Source organism: Cryptomeria japonica, chromosome 2, assembly GCF_030272615.1.
Source record: "Cryptomeria japonica chromosome 2, Sugi_1.0, whole genome shotgun sequence".
Lineage (NCBI taxonomy): Eukaryota > Viridiplantae > Streptophyta > Pinopsida > Cupressales > Cupressaceae > Cryptomeria > Cryptomeria japonica.
In genome coordinates, this window is record NC_081406.1 from 584,203,957 (window position 1) to 584,215,280 (window position 11,324).

An 11,324-nucleotide genomic window follows, 5' to 3' on the forward strand; every position below is an offset into this window, starting at 1 on the left:
TTTTATTTGTTGCTATTTTTGTTTTGATATTGAAACAAACATACAGATATTTCAGTAGTGAAAGTGAAAAAAGACAATTGATGGAATGTAGGAGTCCCTGCATTTTGTCAAAAATAGGAGATTTGTTCTATATTTTTAATAAATGAATGATAGAAGGAAATAGTTGTTATGTGCATTGGAGTTGAGTTAAAATCTTATCTTATTTTGATAATGTGAATATTTATGCAACTACATGTTGATTAGCCTTTATAATGGTGTATGTTCTGATTTTTTTTTTGTTTAATGTATCATTAAGAGTACAATCCCAATAATTATGGATCATTAAATCTTCAAAAGTGAAAATTTGTTTTACATGCATCTATATGGTACATGAGATCAATAGGTAGGCCATTTAGCAAATTATGATGTTTGTGCTACAAAGATCTCAATAGAGAATTGATAGCTTCAAATCAATTGTACATCCACTTATATGGATCCAAACATGAAGAAGCAAAACCTTTGAATCAAGAAGTAAACATGATTCATTATCAGTATGCTCTTATTATGGTTGCAATATGGAGAAAGGGAGAAATAGTGATAGAAAGAGGAATAGATAGAGGGGGGAGAGTGACAAAGATATAAAGAGATGTGTAAAAAGATAGAGCTAGGGGATATAGATAGAGAGGAAGATAGGGATGAAGTAGGTGTAGGAGAATGACAAGGAGAGAAGAGTGAGAGATAGAAAGCTAGAGATAGGAAGTGATATATAGAGATGTAGAGAGAAGGAGAAATATAGGGGTAGAGAGAGACATAGAGATAACAAGATAGAGATAGAGGGAGAGATGAAAGAAAAAAAATGGAGAGATAGAGGCATGGAGGGAAATATATATAGATATAGAGGTCTAGGAATAAGGAGAGGAAGAAAGATAGATGGATAGAGAAAGATAGAGATGGAGATGAAAATAGAGGGAGAGAGGAAGATGGAGAGAAATAGATAGAGAGATAGAGAGAGGGAGAGGGTAGAGGGAGGGATAAAGATAGAGAGTTAAAGAGATAGAGAGCAATAGAGAGATGATGTAGGAGCATCCCTGGTTCATGGCAATCTTGCATCAACCAAAAATATTTTCTTTTAGTTTGTTTCCTGTTTTGGTAGTTCTTTTTGTATTTCTTGGAACTTGCTCACCGGATCTTGTGGAGTTGGATTTTGATTTTTGACTTGTTCATCTACCTTTTCATATGTTCACAGGACGTTTGGAACATTTTCTGCCAAGTTATCGCTTCCTAAATCTAAGACAGTTTTCTAGCTTAGAACACTGGAACCTCTTGGACCTATTTGGCTATTGGCGGATTTGGTGGATCACTTATGTAGCTTGCAGAGCTTCAGTTCTTTGTTTCCAACGTTCCTTGGTGTGTGGTCAACCTTCCCTTGGGTCCGCACTTCTTTCTGTGTATTTTTTGGAGGGATCTCTTTGGCGAAGGTCAACCTTCTTATTCTACACATTTCATCTTGTTCATTGACATTTTTTTCATCTTGGGCCAACGCGGATCATTCTTGATCATATAAATCAATGTAAATAGGCATGTAGAGAGGATCATTAGGACATAGAAGAATACTCCTGAGTTTAGGAGGTTCGGAGTTGGCTCGCATTCTTGCTTGAGCCTGAATGTTGCATAGCATGCATGTTTTGTACTTAGGCCTATGAACCAAATCTTGTGATCCCGCATGTTGCCGGTAGTTTGTAACTGATTTTCATGATATAATATAGTTTGTTTATGCATTGCCTCCATCACATTGAGTTGTTTCTGTTGTGTAACTCTTGTTGCATGGTTTGAATTGTTCTCTTTGAGGACCCTCCCCACCATGACTGCACCAAGATAAAAGAATAATCCTAAGGTTAGGAGGTCCGGAGTTGGCTCACATTCTTGCTTGAGCCTGAATTTTGCATAACACGTATGTTTTGTGCTCAATACCATGAGTCGAATTCTGTGAGACTGCATGTTGTCGGCAGTTTGTAACTGATTTTCATGATATAATATAGTTTGTTTCTGCATTGACTCCATCACATTGAGTTGTTTTGTTGTGTAACTCTTGTTGCACAGTCTAGACTGTTCTCTTTGAGGACCTTCCCCACCATGACTGCACCAAGATAAAAGAATAATCCTCAGGTTAGGAGGTCCGAAGTTGGCTTGCATTCTTGCTTGAGCCTGAATGTTGCATAACACGCATGTTTTGTGCTCAAGCCTGTGAGTTGAATTTTGTGAGACCGCATGTTGTCGACAGATTCTAACTGATTTTCATGATATAATATAGTTTGTTTCTGCATTGCCTCCATCACATTGAGTTGTTTCTAATGTGTAATTCTTGTTGCACGGTCCAGACTGTTCTCTTTGAGGACCCTCCCCACTGTGACTGCACCAAGAGATATACAGATGTAGGAGAGGGAGGGATAGAGAGAGATATAGATGGTGAGATAGAGTGATAAAGAGATAGTGATATAAGTATATATAGAGAGAGTAGGGGAAGGGGAAAGGGAGATAGACAAATAGAGCGAGTTCGAGAGAGATTTAAAATTAGATTTGATTCCCTATCTCTGCATTTATTGCATATTTAATTATTAACTAAAAGAAATATTATTTCTATAAAATAATTAATAAAATAATAATAATCTTGTAAAAAAATTAAAGAACATAGATAGTTAATATAGTTGTATGGTAGGAATGTGAATCAATTAATTAAATCATCTAACACACATAAATGGGACATTATATTAAGGCATAAATCAAATAAATAAATCAAAAGAACACTCCCCAATGGCATCCCATTATCCTCTATCTCCAAGGACCTTGTTGGTTTGTTGATTTGGTTCTCAAGAGCATGGACCTCCAAGATGACAACCTGAAGAATGAGTAGCTACACTATGATCCTATGATCTATATGATTGCAATGATATGATGAAATAAACAATGCTAAATGCAAATCTATGATGATCTATGCTAAATGTGCAAACTAAGAATGTTGTTGTACTAGATATGTATGCTAAATTGCAGAATGCAAGATTAAACATTAGAGACTCAGATTAAGGATCTTTCATGAATGAAAAATGGGGGTATACAACTTTTCCAAGGCATGAGCTTAGGTGGCGGGATTCGACAGTCTAGATTCAGCCTAGAGAGATGAACGGTGAGAGATGACATTAGAAATGGGTTGGGAAGATATAACACTTGTCATTCTTGGAAGGACAAGTGACAAGGGAATCTCTAGCAAATGCCACACATGTCCCACAAGAAGGCAAGTAGCACGGAGGGGGAGGGCATATAGCAAAGAAGCCAAGTGTCCTCATGAGGGGATAGACACTCCATAGGAGGTTAGGATAGAGGTAGTTTGGAGGGATAAAGGTTATTTCAACCCAAGGTTAGATGGTAGGTTAGATTAGAGGGGGTTATTTTAGATTAGGAAGCATGTGACTAATTTGAATTTAAAATTCAAATTAATTGGAAGAGATAATTAAATAAGATATATTATTTACATTTGTTCATTTAATTATGAAAAATGGAGAAAATGATTTATGAATTATATAAATGAATTATTAGAAGAATTAAGGATCCATTAATCAAATAACTTATATTTAATTAATTCTCTCCATGTGAATTTTTAGTGTATACAATAGTTAAAAATGATAAAATATCATCTTTTGTATAAATATTGTATACATTAAGATAAAAGTTCAAAATATAACGATTCTACAATAATTCAAATTGTAAGTTAGAACATAAATAAGGAGAGATTGAACTAATTCTAATTATTTTTATTTATAATTATAATCTCATAAATAGACAAATAATTCAAATGGTTTCAAATTAAAATTAAAATTAAAAACTAAAATAGAATTTAAAAAATATAAAATCAAAATATTCAAAATATAAATGTTAATCAAAATAAAAATATAAAATAAACAAATTTCATAATAATTAACAATAACCTTACTATATGATAATCTTATTAAGTGAATAGATTATAATTGAAATATTTAAAAAGTATAAAAATATATTTAATATCAAATAATATTAACCTGTTAGTGAAAGGCTTTGGCCTCCTCCTCTTTCAGCTAGGTTTCATTGTGTTGGCATGATTGGCATAACTGATTATGTAGATGGAGAATGTTGGCTAAACCGGTAAAGGACTGTTGGTGATGATATAGTTGAGTTGTGATGAAGAGATTGAGATTGATTGGCTTGATGACATTGATCAGTTATTTATGTTGTCATTGATGGCAACTTATGATTATTCATGACAACTGATGTTTGCTTTTGTTGTATTTTGTCATCTAAGTCTTCTTGGTCTACCGGAAAGAGTTTATCGATAAAAAATCAGGAAACTGGGAATTAGGACCTTGACCGGTAAACGAGGAAATATTTTGACTGTATCTAACGATTGGTGATGACTGAGACTTTGTGGTTTGGAATATAAGTTTGTATCATTGTAACATGTATCTGACCGTAACCGCATCATGTTGTGACAGTCGAAAGCTATGTTTATAATTTATGTTGAGTTTTTGCTAGGGTTTAAGAAGGGTTTAAGGACCGGTAAAGAATTATCTTAACCAGTGATGATTTTTGGTTTGGCGGTGATCTACATCAATTTCAAATGTTTAAGATGGCATGGCACAACCTACATGAAAAATTGAATTGTTATTTTGGCGCGTTTAAAGATGGAATTTCTTGGGAATCAGCGAAGCGCTTGGAAGAATGTTTTCTGGGTTAACAACCTATCAGATTGACTTGCTATGATGACTTATGATCATTCTATGGTTGATATTGTCTTGTAAAATATTGTAATGATCTGATATGATCCTTGATGATCTGTATTGTAAAATCTTGATGTATCTAGGGTTTTAGTTGCCGACCTAGTTGTAAAAGTTATTTACGTCGGTATAGAGTGTCGATTGGTGATCTTGAGAAGAGTGTGAAGCCGAACTAGAGTGTGAGAAGATCTTCCAGAGTGTTGCAAACTAAGAGCATAATTAGATTTGATCAAGCAAGCAGTTGAGTGCTAAACCCAGATCATTCATTGTTGTTTCCTAACAGTTGCAGCAAACAAAATCCCTTAACCGGGTAGGTCTTGACAGACCTTATATTGTAAATCCCCTAACAGGGTGACTCAACATCTAAGTTCTAAATCCTCTTGCGAGGTTGATCCTAACAGGTCAAAGCTCCAAACAGGGTTGATGTAAATCCCTTAACTAGGTGACTCCTAACAGGGCATCTTTGTAAGCTCCTAACCGAGCTAGGTTCCCAACATAGCGCATTCTGAAAGAGTGCACAATTCTTATGGGTACCAATTCCCACCGCGGTTTTTCCCTATTTGGGTTTCCACGTGAAAATCATGGTGTTCATGTGGTGAATATTTTTAATGTGTTGTTATGCTTTACTTTTAGTTTATGCATGGTTAATGAACACTTAATGTGCAATATTGATATATTAGTTCAAGTAGATGTTTATCAACAGATACTGGTACTGGTAAATAATTTTATTGATGGTTAAAGTTTGATTTGGTGAAATTTTTATAAGTCGAAGTTTCTGATTTGAAATTGTTGTTAATACTGATACACCCCCCCTCGCAGTATTAACCGGATCCTCTAAGATTAACAATTGGCATCAGAGCATTGGTCCTCTGTGTGCAGAAAGCCTAATAGCTTGAGGGAAAGATCCCGAAGAAAGATGATGAAGAAGGAGGGTCCCGAGTTTACCAAGGACAACTACTGGATATGGAGTGATCAGATGAAGATCTACATTAAAGGAATGGGTTCTCAGTATTGGAATCATATGGCAACCAAGTATGTTGCTCCTACTACTAGCCCCTTGACACCTGATGAACTTAAAGAACAACAAGAAAACATTCAAGCCCTTGCAGCAATTATAAGTACTTTGTCTGATTTAGAATATATAGATGTTCATGGATTAGAGACTGCAAATGAAGTATGGGAGAAATTAAAATTAATTTATGAAGGAGATGAACATGTACAAAGGGCAAAGGAATAAAGTTAAAGAGGCAAATTTGATGATATGAAAATGGTTGAAGGTGAGAACATAACACAATATGGTCAAAGGATTAAGGAAGTTGTAGGTGGTATTAAGAGCGTTAGAGGTAAAATTGAAGAAGATATTGTTGTTAGTAAGATGCTTAGAACTCTCTTACCTCAATATTCTATTAGAGTTTTTGCAATTCAAGAACTGAGATCTATTTCTAAAGATAAAGTCACTGTTGATTCTCTTATTGGAAAATTGATTGCATTTGAGTTAAACATTTGATAATAGTGTTTGTAAACCTTCTGAATATGCTTTTAAGGCTTCTGTAACCGGTACATCTGTGAGGAAAGGAAAGGACATTTGTCATAATCATGATTGCAGGTCTAGTAATGGTAGTAGTAGAGGTGATGGTGATGAAGAAGATCATCTGATGGAACTCGAGGCATTATTGGCTAAAAGATTCCCTAAAGGCACTGATAATTATAAAGGTAAATTACCCTTGAAGTATTTCTCTTGTAGTAAAATTGGACACATAGCTGCTAATTGCCTTAATACTAATAAGAAAGAGAAGTTCAAAAAATACAAAGGAAAAGGCAAGAAACATTGTTATGTTGCAGTGGATGAAGGTGTAACTGATGAAGAATTAGAAGAAGATGATAATGAGGAGATAGTGTTTGTTGTTGTGAAGGAAGACATGACTGTTAAAAAGGCATTGGTGTCTCACATGGATAGCAGTGATGAATGGATAATAGATAGTGGTTGCTCACAACACCTGACCGGTGACAAAAGTAAGCTCTTATCCCTTGAAGAGTTTGATGGAGGTGCTGTAAGGTTTAGTAATAACTCTCCCTGCATGGTTAAAGGTAAAGGGTCTATTTCATTAAATAGGAAGAGTAATGCAGATGATGTCTTTTGGGTTGATGGATTAAAACATAACCTTTTGAGTGTTGGACAACTTAATGATAATGGATATTTGCTTGAATTCAACAATGGAGTATGCAGGATTCTTGGAAATAATGGTGAGCTAATTACTACTGGAAAGAAAATAAGAGGTAGCCTTTTTCATCTAAATACTAATGTGAATAATTGTTCGGTGGCAAAGACTGAAGACAACTGGTTGTGCCACAAGAGATTTTGTCATGTGAATTTTGACAATTTGATAAAGGTTAGTAAGTCAAGTATTGTGAGAGGTATGCCCCAGCTTGTGAAACCGGACAATGTGTTATGAAGGAATGTTAGATGGATAAGATGACCTTTGTATCTTTTAAGAGTAAGTCTTTCTCTTTAGAGAATATTCTTGATCTGGTCCATACTGATCTTTGTGGTCCTATGAGGACTAAGAGCTATTTTGGTGATAAGTATTTTATGATCTTTACTGATGATTTTTCCAAGATGATGTGGGTAACTTTTCTAAGAAAAAAGTCTGAGGAATTCAGTAAATTCAAAGCATTTAAAGCTCTTGTTGAAAAAGATATCGGGAAGAATTTGAAATGTTTGAGATTTGACTGGGGAGGTGAATTTACTTCCGATGAATTTGTGAAGTTCTGTGATGAACAAGGAATTAAGAGGCAGATGTCAGCTCCTAGAACTCCACAACACAATGGGATAGCAGAGAGAATGAATAGAATAGTTGTTGAAGCTGCTAGAACCATGTTGATTGAAGGTGAAGTACCGAAGATGTTTTGGAGAGAAGCAGTTAGTACTGTTGTTTATACTTTGAATCGGGTACTTGTCAAGAAAGGTAGCAACAAAACACCTTATGAATTATGACATGGAAAGATTCCTAATGTAAGTCATTTCAAAAAATTTGGGAGTAAATGTTTTATTAAGAGGGATGATTACACTGAAAAGTTTGATGCTAAGTGTGATGAAGGTATTTTTCTTGGTTACTCCACAAAGAGTAAGGCATTTAAATGTTATAACAAGATAACTAAGAAGATCATTGAGAATGCAAATGTGAAGGTAGATGAACTCTCTAAGAAATATGATGAGACCAATGGACTTGAACCTAAGAATGATGAAGAAAAACTTGTGTTTATAGAACCGGAAGTGCAAAAGAATGTTGAGCAAGAAAGTGAAGAAATAGGTGCTCAACCAGTAAATGAAGAAAGCGATGAAGAAGTTGAAGAACATGAAGTAGAAGGAACAACATCGAAACCAGTAATACCAAGATATGTCAGATTAAATCATTCTGAAGACCAAATAATTGGAGATAAAAATGTTGGTGTACAAACAAGAAGGAAAATCAGAGAAAATTTCTGCCTGATTTCAACTATTGAGCCTAAAATAGTGAGAGAGGCATTGAAGGATGATGATTGGATTAATGCAATGAATGGGGAATTAGATTAGATAGAGAAAAACAAGACTTGGACACTTGTTTCTAGACCGAAAGACAAGAATGTGATTGGCACTAAATGGGTCTTTAGAAACAAGTTAAATGAAGAAGGCAAGGTTGTGAGGAATAAAGCAAGGTTGGTATGCAAAGGCTATGCACAAGAAGAAGGAGAAGATTATGGTGAAACCTTTGCACCAATGGTGAGATTGGAAGGAGTAAGAATGTTACTTGCTTATGGTGCTTATAAAGGATTTAAGGTCTACCAAATGGATGTTAAATCAACTTTTCTTAATGGAATCCTTGAGGAAGAAGTGTACATAGAACAACTGGATGGATTTGATTTGTCTAAGGATAAAGATATGGTTTGCAAGCTACATAAGGCACTGTATGGATTTAAGCAGGCATTGAGAGCATGGTATGAAAGATTGCATGCACACCTGATCAAGATAGGATTCCAGCATACCAGTGAAGACAGTAACATATATCTTAAGACTAATGGAGACAAAATGTTGATAGATGAAGTATTTGTAGATGATATAATCTTTGGTGGTGATGATGATTTATGTATGGCTTTTGTTGAGGAGATGAAGAAATAATTTGAGATGTCTTTTATTGGTGAGATTAAATTTTTCATTGGGTTGCAGGTCTAGGAATTGGATGGTGGAATATTTATCTGTCAGAGTAAGTATGTAAAAGAAGTGTTGAAAACATTTGGCATGGAGGATTGTAAACCGGTACTCTGATGGTGACAGACTACAGTTTTTCTAAACAAGATGATTCACCATCTGTTGATGAGAAAGAATACAGGTCCATGATTAGTAAGTTGCATTATGTTGTTCATAGTAGGCCTGATATTGCACATGTTGTTGGATTGGTTGCTAGATTTCAAAAGGATCCCAAGGAGACTCACTTGGTAGCGGTGAAAAGGATATTTTGGTACCTGAAAGGCACAATAGATTATGGTTTATGGTATCCTTATAAAGGTGATTTTTCTCTGAATGTGTTTAATGATGCAGATTGGGTAGGCAATGTTGATGACCGGAAAAGCACTACCAATGGAGATTTTCTTCTTGGAGGCAGATTGGTTGCTTGGACAAGTAAGAAGCAAACTTGTGTTTCACAATCAACAATAGAGGCAGAGTATGTTGCAACATCAATGAATTGCACACAGGCAATTTGGATGAGACATGTGTTAGAAGGATTCAAATTTGATATGTCTAAACTGGTAACTATTTACTATGACAATACAAGTGCAATTAATATTTCAAAAAATCTTGTATTACATGCAAGAACTAAGCACATAGAATTGAAATATCACTTTCCAAGGGAGAGAGTATAGGAAAAACAAGTTAGAATGGAGTATGTGACAAGCAAAGAGAAGCTAGCAGACATTTTCACTAAACCATTACTGAAGACAACCTTTGAGTACCTCAGAGGTAAATTATGGGTCAAACCCCTACACATGAAGAACTAGGATGTGGGAGATGCATTAGTCTAGTGGACTTAATGACTATTCTTCACTGTGGATTGATGAGATACAAGGTTCTTCGTAGGGGAAGCAACTTAGATGACATTTGGAGAGATGTTGAAGACAACAACAACATATTTGAAGACTGGTGATGCATATGCACCTTTGGCATTTATGTCAAAGGGGGAGAAGACATATGATTAGGGAGAAGACATATGATTGGGGAGAAGTAATATAACTGGGAGAAGAAATGAAGATGAATCAGAACCGACAGATGAGATGTAGCAGAGAAGAGTTGTAGAGAAGTTCCAGAATAGAGAAGAGCAGTATGAGTTGAGAATGTTTGGTGTTTGTGTGGGTGTTTCCATCAATGCGAAAGGGGGAGAATGTTGGCATGATTGGCATAACTGATGATGCAGATGGAGAATGTTGGTTGATCTGTAAAGGACTGTTGGTGATGATATAGTTGAGTTGTAATGAAGAGATTGAGATTGATTGGCTTCATGACATTGATTAGTTATTTATGTTTTCACTGTTGGCAACTGATGTTTACTTGTGTTGTATTTTGTCATCTAAGTCTTTTTGGTCTACCGGAAAGAGCTTACCAGTAAAGAATCGGGAAACTAGGAATTAGGACCTTAACCGGTAAACGAGGAAATATTTTGATTGTATCTGACGATTGGTGATGATTGAGACTTTGCGGTTTGGAATGTAATTTTGTATCATTGTAACATGTATCTGACCGAAACCGCATCATGTTGTGACAATCGAAAGTTATGTTTATAATTTTTGTTGAGTTTTTGCTAGGGTTTAAGGACCGGTAAAGAATTCTCTTAAGCAATGATGATTTTTGGTTTGGCGGTGATCTACATCAAGTTCAAATGTTTAAGATGATTTGGCACAACCCACATGGAAAATTGAATTGTTATTTGGGCGCGTTTGAATATGGAATTTCTTGGGAATTAGTGAAGCGCTTGGAAGAATGTTTTGTGGATTAACAACCTATTAGATCGACTTGCTGTGACGACTTATGTTCATTTTATGGTTGATATTGTCTTGTAAAATATTGTAATAATCTGATATGATCCTTGATGATCTGTATTGTAAAATCTTGATGTATCTAGGGTTTTAGTTGTCGACCTAGTTGTAAAAGTTATTTATGTTGGTATGGATGATGTTTGTTGTGTTGGTTGGTGATCTTGAAAAGAGTGTGAAGCCAAACTAGAGTGTGAGAAGATCTGCCAGAGTGTTGCAGACTAAGAGCATAATTAGATCTGATCAAGCAAGCAGTTGAGTGCCAAAACCAGATCATTCACTATTGTTCCCTAACAGTTGTAGAAGACAAAATCCCTTAACCAGGTAGGTCCTGATAGGCCTTATATTGTAAATCCCCTAATAGGGTGACTCAACATCTAACTTCTAAATCCTCTTACGAGGTTGATCCTAACAGGTCAAATCTCCTAACAGGGTTGAGGTAAATCCCTTAATTGGGTGACTCCTAACATGGTCTGCTCC